This window comes from Molossus molossus, unplaced genomic scaffold (assembly GCF_014108415.1).
Source record: "Molossus molossus isolate mMolMol1 unplaced genomic scaffold, mMolMol1.p scaffold_m16_p_2, whole genome shotgun sequence".
Lineage (NCBI taxonomy): Eukaryota > Metazoa > Chordata > Mammalia > Chiroptera > Molossidae > Molossus > Molossus molossus.
The window spans coordinates 16628674-16651899 of record NW_023425355.1 but is presented as its reverse complement, the minus strand read 5'-3'; the positions used below and the strand labels follow the sequence as shown (position 1 = coordinate 16651899).

At 36.2% G+C, this 23226-nt stretch overlaps 1 pseudogene; it reads left to right on the top strand.

The window, feature by feature from the left end:
• Positions 1 to 694: 694 nt before the first annotated feature.
• The window catches only part of LOC118636103, a 58009-nt pseudogene continuing 35477 nt past the window's right edge, over positions 695 to 23226 (top strand).

Sequence of the window (23226 nt, the reverse complement as noted above, 5' to 3'; positions counted from 1 at the left end):
TGCCAACAGCCTGAGAAGATAGCAAACTCCCATCTAGTCCCCAAAGACCATCTTAACATCTTGGTGCAGGCAGGGGGATTTATCAGATGAGAGAGGGAAAGCAGAACAAAGAAATCAGGGGAAGGGGCTGTGGATGTGCAAACACTGTCCTTGCTGGTCCCAGTATGGATTTTTATTGTCACCATGCTGGAACTGGTCAGCGTCAGCCAAATTCCTGCGGTTGGGAGATCTGTGTCAGCCAAAGTCTTGTGGTCAGGCTGTTTCTTGTACAAACTGGAACTGCTGGTGCCTGCAGTATGCTCTTAAGAAAACTGTTATTTTATCAGTTCTTTTTATAAGTTTGTTAGTACATTTATTCTAATTATATTTCATGGTTAGTCGGAGTAGTATAAAGTTTTTATTCCCTGCTACAATTCCCCACTGTCAATTATTTCGCCATGTCTATGAAGATATGGATGTCTTCTGAATCTTCTGGGGGAATGAAAAACTTGAGCCTGTTGTAAACCAAAATCTCATGAGTTAAAAGTAGGTCTATCTCTTAAAGACACATCTCAAGCAAATATAATTTTTTGATGCAGGAAAGGCAAACTATGAATATTTTTTAGGATAATAAAGGTAAGTACTACAAAGAAAAGAACAGTTAAAGCTAATTTAAGAATTCTTCCTTGTATGGACCTGAGTCATTGAGGTATCCATGAGAACAGACTTACAAACCAATCTCCGGTTCCTTCGAACAGTGGGGTGTGAAATGAGTCCTTCGGTGAAGGATTTCCATTTCAGCAAGGATGAATTCATGTGCAATTGTAAATGGGAGACCCAAGAAGATTTCCATGTTGTAGTCGAAAACAAGGTTTCAGGTAGCATATCCAGCAGTGAGATAAGTGAACAGAGGAAGCTATGGGTTGAGAGATATGGATTAGATCATTGTCAATTCATGAATAAGTAAAGAGGAGGAATAAAAATAGGAATAAGACAACTATTAGATGCAGTCATTTATCCCTAGGAGTTCTGCTTCTTAAATGGAAACCTGAGATCTTATATGTGAGCACAAGTCTACGTTGCAACTGTGGGTGTGGCACATTCTTTCACTTCAGATAGAGCCCTTTTCACTTGAGTGTGGTGGCTCCCTGGCTTTACCCCTGCAAGATTTAGAGAGATATGAGTTGTCAGTAGTACATCATATGGACCTGTTTACTTTTCAGCCAACTGGTGTTCAGGTCTCTGATTTTTCCAGGTCTTCAAAGGAACTTTGTCCCCAGGTTGGAAAGGGGGGAAAAAGTTTCTCAGATGGATAAGTGCACTCTTTCATAGCTCTCTGGTGGGAACAATTCTCCCTCTGTTCCACCCAGATAGGCTAAGAGCATCTGGAACTATAATGCATGCTTTGGAAGAACCTGTAAATGGAGCTGTTGTTTTTCTGGTGAGAAAGTTACCTGAACATTCAGCTTGCATAACAAATCTTGTCCCAGCAAGGGTATTGGGCATTCTAGCATATAGAGGAAATAGTGTGACAATTTAAAATCTCCTAATTGACACTCTAGGAGTTGGAGAAAGGCCTTTTGTTTCATCTGTCTGCTAACTCCTGCTACCTGGATGGTTTCCTGACTTCTTTTAGTCATCTTTGTATATAAAATTGAATAAGTGACTCCAGTGTCAACTAAGAAATCAATCAATTTGTTTTCCACTGTCAATTGTACCCAGGGCTCCTGTGGGGAAATAACAACTGGTTTTGAAAAATCAAGAAGAGCTCCCATGCTTCATTCATCATCAGAGTCACTGCTCCACTCCACCATCGGCCTATGTGCCTCTCTTTTTACTACTTTCTCTATCTGTATTTCCCTTATTGAGTTTGGGACTTCTCTCTGTAATGTATCATTAATTCTCATCCACAGGTCCTTTTCGTTCGTATCCCGGGGGTCGTATTCTCTTTGGGATCTTCAGTTAATGTGGCTGGTATCCCTTGTCTGGTTTTTCTGCTTTACTGAGCCTGGAGCTGAAACATAACTGAGGCCTAGATGTATTTAATGTTGGTCAGAAGCTCACTGTCCTTGGGGCTTAATGCTTACGCGCTATTCTCCGCCTCCTTTGTTTGTTTCCTCTGTAAGCGTGGTCCAAGCAAAATGCCAGGAGTGGAAAGGTCAGGGAAGGGTTCATAACTGCATGACCAGCAATTCACTAGGGGAGGAAAGGTCACCCTGGGTGTGAGGTCCTTGTTTTTCCAGTTTTACCCATTGCTATGCACCTGGGATTTTTGCCTTAGTGACCTTCTGTATCTGGCCTATTGACCTTGCTCTGATTTTGTCTGTCTAACTGCCTACTACATTCCCCGCTCAAAGACCTTGGCTCTGAATTCTTTCAGGGAAAAGGGGCCCAGGGTTTCTTCTGTAGTTGCTTCCTACTGAAGAGGGGCAATGTTTTCCTTCAGAGCCAAAAGATCTTTGCTCTCTGTCAGAGGGACAGTGAGGCCTGGGCATGCAAGAAGTTTGTGATAGTATCTAAGGGTGGTATTCTCTGATTATGAGTAGGGCTTGTAGCCGGGTGGAGACAAACTGTATTACAAATCTCAACATTATTGGGGCAAAAGCTAGAATGACAAGAGTTATGACAAATGGTCGATAGAAGGAAAAAGTTTTAGTTCTCAATAATTCCAAGTCAAAGGATAAAAGAAAAATGAAACATTAGTTTGGAGGGTTTTAGCCACATATTTAAGAAAACTAGAAAAATTCAGGACCCAGTTCAATTTATAGGTGAAAAATAAAACTTTAAAGACAATTAACTGAACTAGTCTAATATTCAAAACTGTGTATTATAGAGTCTAGTCTAGTGCAACAGAAATTCCCCCCAAAAAAACACCCTTATTATTATTTTTTTTTAATATGAATTTTTATTTATTTTTTTGTTACAGATATTTTACCTTTTTACCCCATTGGCACCCCCCACCCTACCCCCCCCCACCCTGTCCCCGGCTTAGTTGTCCATGTCCATTGGTCATGCATACATGCATATAAGTTCTGTGGTTTATCTCTTCCCACCCCCCCACCCCCCATCCCCTCTTCTGAGGGATGTCAGTCTGTGCCCTACTTCCATGTGTCTGGGTCTACTGTATTCCTCAGACTGTTATGTTCATTATATTCCGTATATAAGTGAGATCATGTGGTATTTGTCTTTTTCTGCTTGGCTTGTTTCACTTAGGATAATACTTTCCAGGTCCCTCCATGTCGTCTCAAAGGATAAGAGATCTTTCTTTCTTACCGCTGCATAGTACTCCATTGAAAACACCCTTATTTTTATCAAAGTGCCAAAGCAAGAGCAATTGATTTACTGCATTGAAGTCCAGTTTCAATTTGGTCTGATTATTTTCATAAATACAACAAGAATAACAATTTATTATTTAGGCTTTCTTAAATTTACTTTGCTGTAATCTTATAAGGGATCTCTAGATTGAACTTTAGCCCTTCAGGGTGAAGAAGCCAAACTACATGGTTGCCATCTGGCTTTGCCTGCAATACCTATAGGTGTGGGTAAATTCCTCCAGTCTTGAGGTCCTCAAAGTGTTTTGAGGTTTGTTCTTTGCCATCTTCTAGGAAAGCACCTCTCCCTCCTTTCCCAGAAAGACTTCCATGAACCATGTGAATAAGCAAGGTACCAGACCATTTCCCCAGGGGGCGTTTATTGTCTTTCAAAGTCAATCTTCATTTCTTTTTTTTTTTTTTTTTTAATCCTCACCCGAGGGTATTTTTCCATTTTCTGTACAGATAGAGTGGGAGGGAGAGAGAGGAAGGGAGAGAGAGAGAGAAACATCGACGTGAAGGGACACATCGAGTGGCTGCCACCCGCATGACCAACCAGGGCCGGGGACAAACTGCAACCGAAGTACATGCCCTTAGCGGGAACCGAACCCGGGTCTCTCCGGACCGCAGGCCGACACTCTAACCGCTGAGCCAAACTGGCCAGGGCCATTTCTTAAGTCTTTCTGGTGACATCCAGAGTCTAAGCGTGTCTCTCTCAAACATAACATTCCAGTTAAAGTCCTGGTTAATAAAACCACACTTGGAAACTGGTTTTATATGTTCTATGATAAAGAGATCAGGTTCTTATTCGATTCATGAAACAAACATATTGCCATGGAAATAATAATACTCACTAATTAAGAGTTACCAAATTCTGGAGGGACCAGGTAGGGAGAAAAATACATAATTCACCAAATTGCTTTTAAAAAAGTAAGTCTCCTTATATATGGAAAGCAAGAGGAAAATTCTTGTTCTTCTAAAAAAAAAAGTGGAAAAGACCTAAACTCCAATTCTGTATTAGCTTACTTTTGATCTTTAAATTCACTTACTTAATTAACTTCATTATTCACCTTAGCTATGTAATTTCCTCTTAAGATTTCTCTTTACAAACTTTCTACAACTTTTCTAGACACTTTTAGTTTGCTTTGTCTTATCCATTCAGAAATAACCTGCTTTAGAACAACTCATTTTCTTCCTTTTCTTTCAACAACTATCTCCATGCTTTATACCTTCTATTACCAAACCATACAATTTCTTTCCAAGCTAATTAGAATTCTTAACTTTTAGAAACCTTAATTTTTAGTGACAAATAAAAGTAAGTAACTAACATTTTGTAGATTGGCAAATTTATGAGTACAGTTCATAACTTCTAGAAACAGTTTTTTTCATTGGCAAACACCCTTACAATTTCAAGAGATACACTTCAAATAATATACAAGAGATATTCATCAACAGATCCAAATTTATTTTCTAGCTATTCTGTAATAAAAAGCCAAAATTAGGTAAACTTAAATCAATTAATGAGTTAGTATTCTGTTATTTCAAAATACCTAGACATTTAATAATTTTTATTATTTAACTTAGTAATACTCTAAAGTTTTAAGTTACCAAAGACTTTGGAAAGCTATGCTTAAGCATCTATATAATTATGACTGAAAAGCTTTATAGAAAACCCTTCATTTTAGTTACATCTATCAGTTCTTAAAAACTCTGTGAGATTTTAAAGTTAATTATTACCCAAGCCATTTTCTTCACAAATTTTGTAACAGAGATAAACACTATGAACTTATTTTTTTAAACCCAGGCAAACAAACGTGTATTTTATGTTAATAACTTTAAAAGACTTTAACAAATTTAAACCTCCTATTTGCATTATTGGTGATTACTGCATTCCTTCAGTGTGTTAGAAAGTGAGCTGCTTAATTACCTAGTGTCCTTAGCAACTGCTAAGGAGTCTGAAGGCGAGGGGAAGGACGAGGTATCAGGTTTGACTGACTTCAACAGTTTAAGCTTTTAAAAGTGCATATTTTTCCTTTAAATATTTCAATAAACTGTTAAATAAATATATTGAAGAAAATTCAAAAAATTTGAATACATTTTTCACAAAAGATATGTTCAAGGAAATTAGATACATCTATAGTTACTCAATATCATTTAATATTAGAGAAACTGTAATTTAAAACACTATGTGAAGGTATTATTACTTCACAGACCATCAAATGAAAAAAAAAAAAAAGGACTGATAATACCAAATATCAATATGGATATATCTAGTAAATGGTACCCTCATATACAGCTGGGATTGGGTAGTGATGTTATAACCAACGTGGGGAAAAATATTTTGGCATTTTCTTATGAAGTTAATATAAACCTAATCTATGATCCAGAAATTCAGCTCCTTAGTATTTAATTAAAGAACTGAAAATATATCCACAAAACTCTTATTACTTGGACAAAAATTATATTAGCACCTATAAAAAAAAAAACACTCCAACTAGAACAATCTGTATGTCTGTCAACAACTGGATAGATAAAAATGTTATGGCATATTCAAACAATATAATACTACTCAGCAAATACAATAAAAGAGCAATTGCTAAGATACATCCCATTAATATAAAGTTTTAAAAAAAGCAAAATTAATCTACAGAGATGGAAATAATATTACTACTTGTTTGTAGTAGAGGGTGTGGAGATTGACAGCACTGAGCCAGGGAGGAAATTTTGGGGTGATAGAAATAGTCTATGTCTTCTTTGGTGTAATGGTTACACAGGTGTACACATTAATCAAGACTCATCAAACGGCATGATAAATAAAACTGCATGAAATAAAAGTCTATATCTCAACAAAGATCATTTAAAAATATCTGGAAGTTCCTGACACATGATAGTTATTTAAGTAGTATTACTGTCTAACGCTAACGAAAGAATAACTTTATTGTTTTAAGTTTTATGCAATATATATAGTTTGACCTGGGAAATAATTTACTAGTTAGCAGATAATGGGGATCACTTCAAATCTTTCTATTATGGTCACTTCCTGCTTCCTGCACACAAAGGGATGGTTGAATTCATTCTATTTACAATAGTCTGGGCCTGAGGAGCAAATGACTTGATCCTATGGTTTGGGGGTGGAATCCATGTTAGATTAAATAGCAGCCTCTGAATAATTGCTTAAAAATCTCTTTTAGCCCTGGCCAGTTTGGCTCAGCGGTTAGAGCATTGGCCTGTGGTCCAGAGAGACCCGGGTTCAGTTCCCGCTAAGGGCATGTACCTCAGTTACAGTTTGTTCCTGGCCCTGGTTGGGTCACGCAGGAGGCAGCCACTCGATGTGTCCCTTTCACGTCGATGTTTCTCTCTCTCTCTCTTCCTCACTCTGCCCCCCACTCTATCTGAACAACAACAACAACAACAAAATCTCTTTTATAAGGGAAGACACTGTAATTTTTTAGTGTAGATTTAGAACTTTAAAAGACTTCAAATAATGGGGTTTTATACTGGGGTCCATATATATAATGATGGTGGTAAAAACCTAGTTTCTTTTACTATTTTAAAAGTGTGATAGAAGCCAAAACCTTAACCACTGTCTTATTATGTATGTTCAAAAGTAAATTTTGAGGTGCAGCATTTGACAACAGAGAAAAATATGTGAAATTCAGACTAATGTGGAATTTTTTTATGCATGGTCATCATCGCGATGAAATTTTGTTTTAAGTCATTGAATGTTCTAGTGAAAGTTACCGGTCTGTGAAAGCTGCGTAAAGCAGGCAGAAAGATCATCATTCAAAAATATGTATTAAGTGCATGATGTGTGCAGAAGACAACATTGCGAAATATTTAATACTTACAAACATACAAAAATCACACATCAATTTGTACACTCATGCAATGAATATTTATGAAGGATTTTTATGCTCCCACGCTCCATGGTACAGACTACAGTTGCCAAGGTAAGTTACACAGGCGTGGTATCTGAACTCATGAGCTTTCAAGCCAGAATTTATCTTAAACTCAAAGCTATTTCAATGATAAATTTATAAGGCTCTATCTCACTCTCTTGTATTTGTTTTCATTCATACTCTATTTTTTTTTTTTTTACCTTCCCCCACTAGTCAGAGTACCACCCGTTAAAAATAAATATAGTGAAGAAAGCAATAAAATTATTTGAGGTACTGAAGTTTGTTTGGATTGCTTCTCTCTTCCCTCTCCCCACCCCTGGTTCTTTTTTATTTCCAGTTCAGTGTCAGTTTCCATAAATGCTTGGAAATCCACTTCACTTGCTCTAGGAAAACTAGAAAAGGCTTTCATATTACTTTTATTAGAATTGTATCATTAGAGTTCAGGACTACAGAAAGACTTAGCAAATTTTTAATAGGAGAGATCTTGAATTTTTCAAATGAATTCCACTTCCTCTAGTAGTTTAAGTATGACATAATAGCATATTATGAAATTAGTTAATATGATTTAAAAAGTATATAATAACGAAGAGGTCTGAGCCAGCGGGAGATCACATCCACAACACAAGGCCAATGTAGAGCAAAACGACTTGATTGCATGTGCCTGGGTGCAGGCGGGCTAAGTCCGAAAATGGAGTCAGCCCCAAATCACAGTTGAGGTGTAGGTTATGTTCCCTGTTTCTAGCTTCTATAAGTTCCTGCTGCCGTACTCTGCACGGCCCATTGTCCACTTCAGGAAATATTACTTCATGAAATTTGCAATTGGACTGGTCTGGTAGCACATCCTGCGTCTGCTGGGTGGTTTCTGGCCTTACAGGCAATCTGTACTTAACAGAAGGCTGAGCAAAGGTCATGTAAGCAATGCATTTTTCACAGTTTTCACCTTTTGCAAGCTTTCACCTTTACCCTTTAAAAGGAGCCCTGGCCGGTTTGGCTCAGCGGTTAGAGCGTCGGCCTGTGGTCCGGAGAGACCCGGGTTCGGTTCCCGCTAAGGGCGCGTACCTCGGTTGCAGTTTGTCCCCGGCCCTGGTTGGTCGTGCGGGTGGCAGCCACTCAATGTGTCCCTTTCACGTCAATGTTTCTCTTTCTCTCTCTTCCTCTCTCTCCCTCCTGCTCTATCTGAACAAAGAATGGAAAAATGTCCTCGGGTGAGGATAAAAATAAAAAATAAAAAAATAAAAAAAATAAAAGGATATTAACCCCTTCAATAGCAATCTAGGTGTGCTACTAGGGGTAGGGAATTTGATATGCACAATTCACAGTTACCTAGACATATGCAATGTCAGGATAACCTGTCAAGTCAAACAACCCATTTATTTCAACCTGATTTAGATTAATTGCTAGGTTATTACATCAATTTATTTGGACTTCATAAGTTTTTAAAATATGAAATATGCATAGACAAAGAAGTATCGAAGCATAACACATAATAAAGGTAAATATTACTTCATGGAATTTTTGTTTTTATAACATACATATATATGTATGGGAGTCCTGTGTTGTGTATTATGATTTTGGACAATGAAAGAACTTTGTACCTTAAATGTAAAAAGAAAAATCATGAAGAGACATTGTAAAGATTTACATATATATACACACATATATACATATAATGGGTATATACATCGATGTTTCTCTCTCTCTCTCTCTCTCTCTCTGCCTCTCTCTCCCTCCCACTCTATCTGAACAAAAAATGAAAAAAAATAAAATAAAATAATTTTTTTTGTTAATATATATTTATAAATGTATAGACATTTCAACTCTGTGTCATTTCTTGGTTCTGATAAAACAGGTATTTACTGTGGGTTAATAAATTCTGCTAGGAACCACGATTCTTGTTTCAGCAAAGCACTGCCATCTTCTCTCTATAGCATCAGTTAGTACAAGAATTGATTCCTGGTAGTAGAATTGGTTGTCATGGCTTCTTTCTCTTCTCTCTTTCTGAGGCCAAAGTCGAGTGGTGATGCTAAAAAACAGCAGGCAAATCTCCATAATGTATGGCCTATATAACCAAAGCCTGAATAACTGAAGAGGTTGCATTTTGAAAACCAGTTACATGCATTCACTTATGACAATACTTTATTTAGTTTCGAAGTTGGAATTGGCTTTGGATGTAAAGCTGGTCACCACTTTGTTTTTATTGTTGTATTATATTATGGAATAAATTGTTAGTGCTAAACAGATACAGAGGAACTCAAGATAATAACATGAAATGCCACTATTTCCCAGAGCAATAAAGAAAACATCAGTGCATTAGCATCTTGAGCAGGGACACCATCCTCTCAATGGTTGTCTTTTTAATCTAATGATGAAAGAAGACAACCTAGGCATTTTAAATAAATAATAATCAGAGGGCTCTTACTGTGCTCAAGTGATAAGGTAGAACACTTAAAATATTCTGTATAAATAATTGTATACAGGATTGGAACTTATTGAACTTAGAAGTTGTTATTCTGTGTACACTGAGTCATATTTTTGGACTTCTTATTCTGCTTCTTGGCAGCTCAAATCCCCCAACTGTGGAATTTTCTGAACATATGCTGACAGCTCTCCTGTACTAATAGCTCCAACCTCCAGACATTTGTGTCATTGTTTTTGTATGTAACAACTCAGACTCCCATTCAATTGGATAAAGATACTGCATAGATTAACATGCAATGAGTTGCTATAGAATAGTCTTACTTCAATGTTTCAACTCTTCCTGATGACATTTGTCTTTGACAAGGTATTTACTGCCTTAAGTAAATGGAGTGAGCAGCAAATAAATGCCATGGTCAATGTAATTGCAAGATCTATTGTGTGAGAAAGGCATTCTAGCATCCTTCAAAATTTACAACATAGTCTGTTCCTACTACAGATGAGGCTGATTCTCACCACAATATGTTTCTGCTCACTTTAGGCAAATCACAGTCTTAGTCAAGTATTAATATGACTATAATCTGGAACCATGTTACATTTTTAAGGAACTCCTTTGGTTGAAACTGTAATTAAGTACTGGATACTTAGAGCTATTTATATGTTATAAAAACTGTTGAAGTAAAGTGGAGTCAGGTTGGAATCAGAATAAACAATATTCACATTATAATTCAGCTTTGGGAATAAATGAGAACTTCCTTATGGAGGTTTTAAATGGCTCAGCCAATACAAAAAATAAATAAAATATTTTTTATAAATGTGTGTCATAAAAATGCAATTTTTCAGGATTTTATTTGTAAATTAAAATTTGAAAGGGAACCGAGCTTTATTGTTCTACTTTCTCTTGGTGACTTCTCAGAATTACCTGGCAAAATCAGCCCTGAAGGTATGTAAGGGATGTAAGGACCTATTCCCATCCCATAATCCCCCACACTCCATTTTCTACAGGGAACCTTAAAGGGAAATTAATTTAAGAGCTAATAAATAGGTAAATATAAAACACACAGAGACACATTCTCATCAAGTTAGTGACAGAAGAGTGATTGATAAGCTTATTACCATGTATAAGCCTCAGATGATCCATATATATATATATTTGTCGAATTTACTAAGGTGACCTGGGTTAACAAAATTATATAGGTTTCAAGTGTACAATTCTCTAACACGTCATCTATATATTGTATAGTGTGTTCACACCACAAATCAAGTCTCCTTCCTTCACCATTTATCTCCTTTACCCTCTTCTACCCTGCACTTCCCATCTGTTAATCATCACACTGTTGTCTGTCTATGAGTTCTTCTTTTGCTTACTCCCCTCACTGTTTTTAACCAGCCGCCCCAACTCTCTCACCTACAGCTCTCAGCCTGCTCTCTAGCTATGAGTCTGTCTCTATTTTGCTTGTTAGTTCCTGTTGTTCATTAGATTCCACATACGAGTGAAATTGTATAGTACTTGTGTTTCTCTGACTGGCTTATTCTACTTTGTTGGTTCTCCTGGCAAACACCTCCCCATTGTTAGGTGCTTTTCAAAAGTTGCCTCATTAACATAAACCTAGTTGTGGGGGGAAAGAGGCTTGTTTTGAATAACAAGACATCTCTCTTACTTTTATGGCTCTGATGGGATTTCACAAACTGAGGATAAGAGATGGAATATTATAACAAAAGATGCTCTATTCTCTTATTGCTCAAGGAATTCCAAAGATTTTGGAAGTTGTGAGCCAGGAACTATAGACAAAGGCCAAAATATGTATGAGAAATATATATGAAGGAGGCATAGTTTTTACAATTATTTTAGGAATATTCAAGAAAATATTGTTTAAAGATCACTATTCTAGAGAAAAGCATATATCCGATATAAATTACAGACTGTTCATAGTATTATTGTTTGTATTATAAATAAATATGAAAACAACCCAAGTGACCATTGTAGAATTTTTGTATAGTGAAAAATTATACAAAAATGAACTCCAGATATACCAAGAACAAGGATGAAAGTATTTCATAGATATTTTTGGACAAGAAAAACAAGTTACTGAAAAATAACTATAATGTTTCTCCAGTTATATTATAATTTCAAAACATGACAAATTAAACAAAGTATGGCTTATGAATATATGTACATACATATATGTATATATCTATATCTAGATATAGATATATAACTGATAAGGAATAACAAGTGTTTATGCATGTTTATTTCAGGAGAGCTGTTCTATCCAGGAGTAGTGAGAAAAGTGAGATCCATGAGGACTAATGTAGGACTTCAAAGCTATTGATAATAATCAGGTTTAAAAATCAGTATAGCCCTGGCCAGTCTGGCTCAGCAGTTAGAGGGTCAGCCTTAGGACTAAAGAGTGATGGGTTCAAATCTGATTAAGGGCACGTACCTCGGTTGCGGTTCGGTCCCCAGCCCTGGTCGGGGTCATGCAGGAGGCAGCCAATTGATGTATCTCTCTTACATCGATGTTTCCATCTCTCCCTTTCATTCTGTCTGAAAATAAATAGAAAAATATCCTTGGGTGAGGATTTAAAAAAAAATCAGTATAATTGTTAAAATTTTATTGGCTTTATGATCATTTTAAAACTGCACAAAAAATTACATAGAATTGTATATGTCATATATATAAACACCCACACACTCATATATAAAAGATAAAACTTTCTAGAAGAAAAGTAATCCCATAAAAATTTTACCCAATACCCAAGGGTATATCTACATGTATACTATGGTTAATATGGAAATAAGTTATATTGTTTTAAATCTGGAGACACAGTCTCAATCATATTTTTTAGTACTTGTATTCAGAAGTCACTGGTTGCTTAAATTGTTGTATTTGGTTTGATGCTGAAAAACAAATGGGACCAGATGCAGTAGTATCTGTGGGGAAATCACTCATAAATAGTAAGCAAAACATGTTGAAGTTTAACGTTGTGCTGGGAAAGAAAATGCTAAAATTATTGTCAGACGAGTCTCAATTTTAAAGGATGGTACACTATGAATATTAGCTAGGAGAGATAGGGTATCTCAACCTGGATGTTATTGAGTTTGTGAACCAGTTTTATTGTGGTATGATGCCCTGTGCATTGTAGGATATTCAGAAATTTTAGCAGCATCCATGGTCTTTACTCACTACATATGAGTAATACAACTACCCCAGGTATAAAAACCAAATATTTCTCCAGATATTAACACTTGTCCTATAAGGAAAGGCAAATAACAGAATATGTATATGTAAAATTAAAAAAAAATTTTTTTCAATATTGATTTTTAGAGAGAGAGGAAGGGAGAAGGAGAGAGAGGTAGAAACATTGATGAGAGAGACCATTGATTGGCTGCCTCCTGCATGACCCTCACTGGGGATCGGGCCCACAACCTGGGCATGTGCCCTGACCGGGAATTGAACTTGTGACCTCTCGGTCCGGTCCACGGGTCGATGCTCAACCACTGAGCCACACCAGCCGGGCATATGTAAATTTATATCAGTACCTCCCCTGCCACCTCCATCCATAGTTTCACTTACCAAGATTTCAAGGATTTAGTTCCCAATGGTCAACTTTGGTCAGGAAACATTAAATAGAAAGTTCTAAAAATAAGCAATTCATAAATATTAAATTGTGGGCCATTTAGAGTATTGTGATAAAATCTTGCACCATCCAGCTCCATCCCACCCGGGATGTACATCATCCCTATGTCCAGTGAGTCACCCTTTCTGTTAGTCACTTAGTAACTGTCTTGGTTATCAAATCAGTTATCAGAGAGAGAGATACCACAATCACATAACTTTTATTAGAGTATATTGTTATAATTGTTTAATTTTATTATTAGATATTTTAAATTTCTTACTGTGCCTAATTTATAAATTAAACTTATCGTAGAGATGTATGTATAGGAAAAACATAGTATATGAGGGTTCTGTACTATTCATGGTTTTGACATCCACTAGGGGTCTCTGCAGATAAGGGAGGAGGGACTATTGTATTCAGAAGCGCTGTGTCTCTCAGTAATTGCATATATATATAATTGCTATTATGTATATAGTTGATCATTTTATACATAATATCAATAATTCAGTTACTGAGGTACAAGGATACCATTTTGACTTTGTCAATGTAAATAAAGAGGTAAACTGAGGCAAACCTAAATGACCAGAAATTGCATTTATTCAGGAGCAGAAGGAAATTGCAACTCAGGAAATGCAAACTGTAACAATCTATAGGCAAGTCCACTGAAATTTGGGGGGAAGAAGTGCAAAGAAGGGGTAATTCCGTCAGATTTCAAGCAGTAAGTTCATTGGCTGAAGGATGGGGGGAGATTCTTGGCAGATGTTCTTGCTCAGAAGATACATTTTGGTCTTTTTTAAATCAGGCATTTACAGAAAATCAATCTTTCTGTACTTAAGTTTTATTTTCCTGAGGGTGCTTGTGTAAGACTCTCCATTTCATATTCTCCAGTTCCATTTTGTGTTGAAATTCGTTTCCAACTTCCTGAACCAGCATATGAGACATGATTCTTCCAGATGAAAAGACTTAGTATAAAGAAGTTGTTATACAGTCCAGCTGGTGTGGATCAGTGGTTGAGCATCGACCCACGCACTAAGAGGTCATTGGTTCGATTCCCAGTCAGGGCACATGCCCAGGTTGTGGGCCTGATCCCCAGTGGGGGGGCATGCAGGAGGTTTGCCCTGCATTTGATGGTTTCTCCCATTGATGTTTGTATCTCTCTCTCTCTCTCTCTCTCTCTCTCTAAAAATCAATAAAGAAAAATTTTTTAAAGTTGTTATACAAAATAAACTCATTATGGAGTTAACTAAATATAAAATTAATGCTATAAAACAGTTAGATGACAACCTAAAAGAACATGTTGGCAATCTTGGGTTAGAATAAGAGAACTTAATAACACACCTGTGATATTATGATATAATAAGAAAGTCATATTGGGTTTTCCTCCCTGACTTTGTTTTTGTTTTTCCTTTATTGATTTTAGAGAGGGAGGAAGTGAGAGGAAGAGAGAGATAGAAACATCGATGAGAGAGAACATCTATTGGCCGCCTCCTGCATGCCCCCCACTAGGGATCAGGCCCATAACCTGGGCATGTGTCCTGACCAGGAATCGAACCGGCAATCTCTTGGTGCATGGGTCAATGCTCAACCACTGAACCACACCAGCAGGACTGGCACAAGAATTTTAATACTCATAATTTTCTGAGTGATGAGAGTGATTAGAACATCTTTTGTTATAATATTTGGTTTTAGTTCCTAGTTTCTGACAAAAGAACTCCTAGAACCTTGGATCTCTCAAGTTATGAGCGTCATTTTCTATGCTAATGAGGTATCTCTTGGTGGGCCCCGAGGTAGCTTTAGGATGGGAGCTGATTGCCAGAGGAACTAACCATGTTGATTCGAGGATTGGAACTTTCAATCCCATACCATCAAGTTCCAGGCAGAAACGTGCAGGCTGGAGACTGAATTAATCACAATGATCAATGATTTCATTGGTCACGCAAACATAATGTAAACTACATAAAAACCCTAAACAATGAGGTTTGGAAAACCTCTGGATTTGTGATCACATTGAGGTGTTATGAGAAAATAACTAACAAGTTTTACCTACTTTGCCTCAAATAAATGACGAGATCTGAGGAAACTCCATACTATTTTCCATAGTGGCTGTACCAGTCTGCATTCCCACCAGCAGTGTACCAGGGTTCCCTTTTCTTCACACCCTCACCAACACTTGTTGATTTGTTGATGGCGGCCATTCTGACAGGTTTGAGGTGATATCTCATGCTCGTTTTAATTTGCATATCTCTGATGATTAGTGATGTTGAGCATTTCTTCATATGTCTCTTGGCCATCTATAAGTCCTATTTGGAGAAGTATCTATTTAGGTCCTTTGCCTATTTTTAAATTGGATTGTTTTCTTCTTTTGTTAAGTTGTATGAGTTCTTTATATATTTGGGGGTGGGGGGGAGAGATTAACCAAAGAATTTAGATGCATATATGCATAACCAGTGACACATACAATAGTGTAGTGAAGTCCTGGGGGCGTGGCAGCATGAACGAGAAGGTCAGTGGGGAAAAATGAGGGGCATCTGTAATACTTTCAACAATAAAGATAAATTTTTAAAAAAATAAAGAAAGAAAAAACTGTATATAAGCCAAACTTCTAAAATACCTGAATAAAAAAACAAATATTGTATTTCTTAATATTGTATTGAGTCATAATAGCCAAACCTCACATTTACAAAGCAAATTATGGTTCTCAAAGTACTTAGAGCACCACCACAGTAATTATGTTCTTTGAATTTACTAGTTGTTTAAGTTAATTTATTAAAATAACCAGTTCTATTTTTTTATCAGGTGGCTATAGCTTGACACCTCTCATACAGAAAGATAATTGTGAGTATTGAGTAAATAAAATTTTTAAAAAGCCTGTAAAAGTATAGTGTTTTGAAATATAACTTTTCACATACACAGTTTCAATTTTCAAAATCAGTTACTAAAATGACAGAAAATAAAGGAACAGCTCTTCAGAGAATACATGAAATTTCAAAAATCACATTTTATGTACATTGGTTGTTAGTTCTTTTCCAAGAAAAATTTTGAAGTATTGTATTAAATATCTTGCAACAATCCTGCATGCCAACTTAGAGTCTTTCTGTCTTATAGGTTTACTAGTTAGACTTTACCATGTTTTCAAAGAAATTACATTATATTATCATTTAACTATGTGTAAAGTAAGACCCCAAAACTCAAATATCTGAATCAAATTAACCCAAGCAGTTGTTATCAAGAATAGATATGAGAAGTCAGAATCCAGCAGTTATAACTTGTCATCACATCCTGTTCTAATATGAATAACAATTGAAAATTGATCCAATTAGTATTTGTCCTTAGTTCAACATTTATATTTGTAGGTTTCACCTAAAGATTTAAAATTGGTAAGAAAAAAACTTGAAATTATTACTGTTTTTGAACACAGGTCCTGATAATAACTGTAAAATATGAGAGTGATTTATTTTAAAATTAACACTTCAATGTCTCCTATAAATAAGAATTATATATAAACACACACACATATATATATATGATTGCCCTTTTGTGATTAATTTACTTCTTTGTCCCAGAGATATCAGAAGTAATTGCTATAATAAATATTAACAGTTAACAAAAGACAGATTAGGTTATATTAAGTTTTAATGCTAAATTCAGAATAAAAACTAAAAAAAATATTAAATAAGCTATTCTCACTGGATGAGGCTACATATAATACACACATTTTTTTTTTTTTTAATCCTCACCCGAGGACATTTTTCCATCCTTTGTACAGACAGAGTGGGAGGGAGAGAGAGGAAGGGAGAGAGAGAGAAACATCGACGTGAAGGGACACATCGAGTGGCTGCCACCCGCACGACCGACCAGGGCCGGGGACAAACTGCAACCAAGGTACGTGCCCTTAGCGGGAACCGAACCCGGGTCTCTCAGGACCGCAGGCTGACGCTCCAACCGCTGAGCCAAACTGGCCAGGGCCACACATTTTCTTAGTAATAGCAATTTAAAGGTATTAAATTGGTATAATATGTCTTTTGTACCTTTCTACAACCCCCCAAAAATCTTATAGCTTAAAGAAAGAACATATACAGACTCCCCCCACCCAAATAAAACTTAATTCCAAATTCATTCCACAATCTGTGATATATTTCAAGAAGCAGGTATGGTAAATTGTTCAGTTGCTGTTTACAAAGTCAGTTGTAAAGTCTTGCAACTCCAAATAATAAGATTATTTTGTGTTCTTTGATGACCAAAAATAAGTGTGAGATAATAAACTAAAATTAGAATTGGTATAGGTTCTATAATAATATTACTTTGAATTTGAAGGTAAGATATAATACATAAAACATTGATTTTAAAGTATATTTTTATTTGCCTGTAGATACCTCATTCTTTTAAAAAGTCAGCTGCATTCTGAAAAGGTAGTAGTCACTATGGAAATTTAATTAGCTCCCTTTAGTCTAAGAGAAAACAACATAAATTGAATTTATACAGAGTAAACAGCTTTTGTATTGGCACATATTTAATACTGATCCACTTCTAAGACAACTTGTTTTCTTCAGAAATCATTTTTGATAAGTTATGTAACTTTCATTTGCCTATTTTTTATATTCTCAAAGCTATTTCTGGTTCTCATTAACATTTTGCTAATAGCTTGGTTGGCAATAGTTTAATTCTGAAAGGTTGCACTCATGAATTGTGCTCAATATTTTCTTCAATCTTCCCTAGGATTTTCAAAGTTGGGTTTGAGCAAATTTGGCAAAATATCCCTCTGGGCTTCCACAACAGCAAGACATAGCATGATATTTAAATATGTTTTCTACTTGTATAAAAAGTCATTCTAAAGTGAGAAAGACAAAAATTCAAAATACTGACAGAAGTACTGATAGAGTACTGGCCATCCTTTATTCTTTTCCTTCCCATATTGAGATTGCTTTGTAAGATTCCTGAGATGCTTCCAATAAATTTTCTTTTATGCTTAATTTTTTTTTCTGTAACTTGTAATTTTTAAAATGTCCTTGAAAATAGACCAGAAAAACTAAGAGAGCACAATGCGTGCTCATTCAGGAAATGATTCTTATAAAAAGAAAACTGTTATCGGACCTAGAAAAGATGTTATTGGACAGCCCCGAGTCAGAGGGACACAGTTGTCCCCTCTTGGTTCTTGTCAGTTTTGTAAGATTCAAATGAGTGTCACCAGACCGCAGGGTTGTAGCAAAGCAAGCAAATTTATTAAAAATATACTTACACAAAGCTCAAGCAGGCCACTCAGCTAATCCGAGCACATGTTCAGTGGGGGTTCAAGAGTTTTATACCCTTCAGTCTACAGGTTTCAAGATTCCTCTGCCAGATATCTTGGATAGTAGACTGGGTTTCAAAGTCCCCTGCTGCACTGTTGTGGCTTTTCTTGGGATGATTGTACATACACTGGTCATCTTATTTGGCCAGTTCTAAAACTTTGTTCAGTGAGTGAGATAAAACTCCCCCTTTTTTCATCCCCCTTACCCCCTCCTGCCTTAGCAGTTTCAGGGCGATTTAAGCTATATATTCACTGGTCAGGGAGGAAAGGTATTAACCATTTTCTCTGAAGTGTCCTTAGTTGGGGACGATAATGGCTTGTTATTTAGAAGGCAGCTGCAGGCCGTCCAAACTGCTTGACCTTATTTAAGTTTCTTGTCTCAGTTTCCCTATTCCTCTTGTCCAGGAATTTACCTAGCTTCTTAAATCCTGTCACAAAACTATAACCAGGCCAAATCTTAAAGCTTTCTATTAACATATTAATTGAACCATCATCGCCACCATTGAAAATTTATTAATAGGTGAGAAATCCTCCACCATTTCCCAGGTAACTTAATAACAAAACATATGCTGACAGCAAGATGATTTACCCAACTGCAGGCTAATGTAAGTGGTTTTGTGGCAGGACAGTAAGAAGTTTGGAAAATTCCTGGGCAAGTGAAATAGGGAAACTGAGACAAGAAAATTAAATAAGGCCAAACAATTTGAACAACTTACAGCCATCTAGTAAATTGCAAAACCTTATCTTCTCTAACCAAGGACACTTCAGAGGAAATAGTTTATACCCTTTTCCTTAACCTGAGAATACATAGTTTAAATCACCCTAGTTGGGGAAATAGAAGACAGAGACACAATTAATGCCATTTGTGCCAGCCAAACCCAAGGACAGATAAAGCCAGAGGAACAAATAACTAAAACCCCATTAAAACCAGACAGACCCAAAATAAAAGTAAAGCAGTCAAGTAGACCAAAGAATAATCTAAAACTCCCTTCTACACTCATTTTGATGCATAAGCATATTAAAAATACACCTGGAGCCCGGCCAGTATGGCTCAGTGGTTAAGCATTGACCCATGCACCAAGAGGTCACTGGTTTGATTCCTGGTCAGGGCACATGCCCAGGTTGTGGGACCAATCCCCAGAGTGGGGCATGCAAGAGGTGACCAATTATTGTTCTCTCTCATTGATGTTTTTATCTCTCTCTCCCTCTTCCTTCCTCTCTCTAAAATCAATAAAGGAAAAAAAAATATTTAAAAAAAAAGAGTTCAGGAGACCCTAAGTAGTCTGGTGTAGAGAAAATTCACCTTGTCACATACATTTGTTTCAAAAGCCAAAGAGTAGGAGATCAGGGAGCCTTTTTTTTTTTTTCTTTTATTGATTTTAAAGAGAGAGAAAGGGAGGAGAGGGAAATAGAAACATCAATGAGTGAGAACATTGACTGGCCACCTTCTGCATGCCCCCCACTGGGGATTGGGCCCACAACCTGGGCATGTGCCCTGACTGGGAATCAAAATTTATTGGGGTGACATTGGTCAACAGGATCATACGGGTTGTAGGTGTAGATCTCCATGAGACAAGATCGGTACGCTGCACCACATGCCCACCACCCAAAGTCAAAGTCAAAGGCAAGGAGCCTCCAACATAGACATTTACGTTGCTTTGAAAATTGTGTTTCTGATTAATATCTTAGACAACCTATATAATGGAAAGCTATGAAAGAAAGTGTTTTAAATATATTTCTTGACCAAAGCAAAATAAAGCAAACAAAAGAGCAAAAACTCCACTTGACTTTAATCAAAAAAAGTGTTTTTATACTTTGCTAAAAAGTATTACTTCATTACATGTTCTTTTGAGTTCAAAGAAGCAAATAGAAGAAATGAGAAGTGCCCCTACACAATTTTTTCAAACTTTTAGTCTAAAGAAAGACCTCCAAAACAAATCCAAAGATGCAATTAGTTGTATTCATAGTCAGAGAGCATAGCTGTAGGCTGACCCTATTTTGTTCATTTCTTTTTCCTCCCTAGTCCTCATTATTCCATGACAACTTATCACAAGTAAAACAAAATGTTTTGAATATGGCTACCGTCTACTCCTAATGCTTTCTTTCAATGGGGAGTTCAAAAGATTTCTTCTAATAGACAAGAAAAATGATGACTTTTTTACAGCTCTACATCTGAGAGCAATGAGAAAGTTAATGAGGCATTTATAAAAAATAGCACTTGAAAGCATCCTCTTCTGGCTTCTCATAAATGTAAAAAACATATGTCACAAATTTCCAGTATCTTGAAAGTGTTTTGTAATTATTGGGAAAGCATATCATTACTTTTTGGCCTAATAGCAAGTTGTCTTATGCCTAATGCTGCTCATCACACTATAGAAAGAGTAAACAGAAAACACTGACGAATTAATTAATGCATCACTTAAAATTATTCTTGGGAAGGAAAAGTGAGGTATCATAAAGCTTAATTCACCTATCAGATCACACCTATCTGATTACAGGTTGCTCCTTAGATGTAGGAAAAATGACTACAAGACAGCAGTGTCAAAGTACAGCACGCTCAGACCATGAAATATGAATGAGAACTCATTGCACTTACCTCTCAACGACATCTAAATGGGAATCAGATTTCAGACCCTGAGTGCTTGCAGAACATTTCTACTACTCCCCCCCACCCCCCCAAAAAAGTCCAGTGAACTTTAAAAAATGTCAGCCAGCAGGGCTTTCAAATGCATAATTTACTATTTTGTTGGTTGCTTATAAATGGATAATAATAAACTCCTGGCTGAATGCAAGCTCATAAATGCAGAATCAAAAATGGGAAGAACACTATAAGATGATAAATGTGCAACTTTATGGTACTAATTTTCCTCGAAGTAATTACAGTGAGAGTAAAGAAACATGTAGCTGTGGTGTTAAAATGTGAATGGAAATTTTGACATTCTGCCTGTGCGGAGCAAGGTTTTTATAGAGAAAGAATCTTTGGAAATGTAATCACCCATACTTCTTCAACAATGCTACTTCAGCAATAGTAAGACTGCTTAGGTTGGATGGACTCAATGGGTTATATATTTTCATGGCTATTTTTATTACTATTTGCCTTTTTGATATATTCTAAAACCTCAGGTTGGTAGGTATCTGTTAGCTAGTTATGTTAATCGGTAGCCATAAATATGGAGATATTTTCCTTGTGCTTTGATGGAATCATTTATATTTTTGTTCATAATAATTATTTGCATATTTTATATATATATATATGATTACTTTGGTACAAGTGAACAATATCATGAAAATTTAAGTAACAGAATGAATGATTTTATTTATTCATTTCTTTTTCTTCAAAGAATAATTCCTGCTTCAATTTAACATTTCTTTTCTTTATTGATTTTTAGAGAGAGAGAAAGAAAGAGGGAGAGAGAGATAGAAACATCGATGAAAGAGAACATCAATCGGCCGCTTCCTGCATGCCCCCCACTGGGGATCAGGCCCACAACCTGGGCATGTGCCCTCACTGGGATTCGAACCAGCAACCTCTTGATGCATGGGTCGATGCTCAACCACTGAACGACACTGGCCGGGCTGAAAGAATGATTTTACTAGTATTTAATTTATTATACTAAAAATGGCTTCTGTCCAAATTGATTTAAATAAATTGACACCTAAATTATTACAAAGATTTTAAGATATTAACAGTAAATTCTATTCAATTTAGTAAAATTTTCATTGTCATGCCATTATGATGGAAGGAATACAGAGAGGATATTTATCCATCTTTTATGAATTAGTTTTGAAGTAATATTTACCCAATCATACATAAAAGGAAACAATGAAAGATTAAAAAAAATAAATTTTGTTTTAAAAGAATCAATAAGATTTTGTTTTAAAAGAATCAATAAGATTTAGAAACCACAGGGTTGGTCCCAGCCTTTAGACATTGCTCACAGGTATCTGTACACTTGCCATAATCAATCTCGAAGCTTCATCCTTAACATCTGACTCATCTGTCCATTTACCTAGTGAAAATCTGCACTTGAATACCTAATAGATACCTCAAACATAATGCATGAAAAGCTGAGCTCCTAACTTTCCCTCTAAGTCTGCTCTTTCCACTGTCTTCCTCTTTCCAGCAAATGGCCATGCCATCATTTTAATTAATCAGGCAAAATACCTTGAATTCATTTGTTTTCATTAGAAATCAAGCTAAGATACAAGTAACAGAGATCTGATTCCATGAGCAAAAATATCAGTATTTTTCCAATATGACATATTTTTAGATATGGGCAACTGTTGTTATTTGTTTGAGGGCTTAAGATATGAAATGTATAACAATAGCCTTTTTGGCCACATTCCAGTTGTCAAAAAGAAGAAAAGAGAGAAGGCAATAGGAAAAGAACAAAAACAATCTTAGGTGAGTCAATTCCTTTTACGATGCTTTTCTTGAAGGTCCACTCAACAATTTTAATCTTGCATTTTCTTTTCTTTTCTTTTTTAAAGGTTTTCTTTTTTCTTTTATTGATTAGAGAGAGGAAGAGAGATGGAGAGAGAGATAGAAACATTGATGAGAGAGAACATTGATTGGCCACCTCCTGCTTGCCCCCCATTGGGGATTTGGACCACAACCTGGGTGGGCATGTGCCCTGACCAGGAATCGAACTGGCGCCCTCTTGGTGCATGGGTCAATGTTCAACCACTGAGCCATAATGGCCTGGCTAACTTT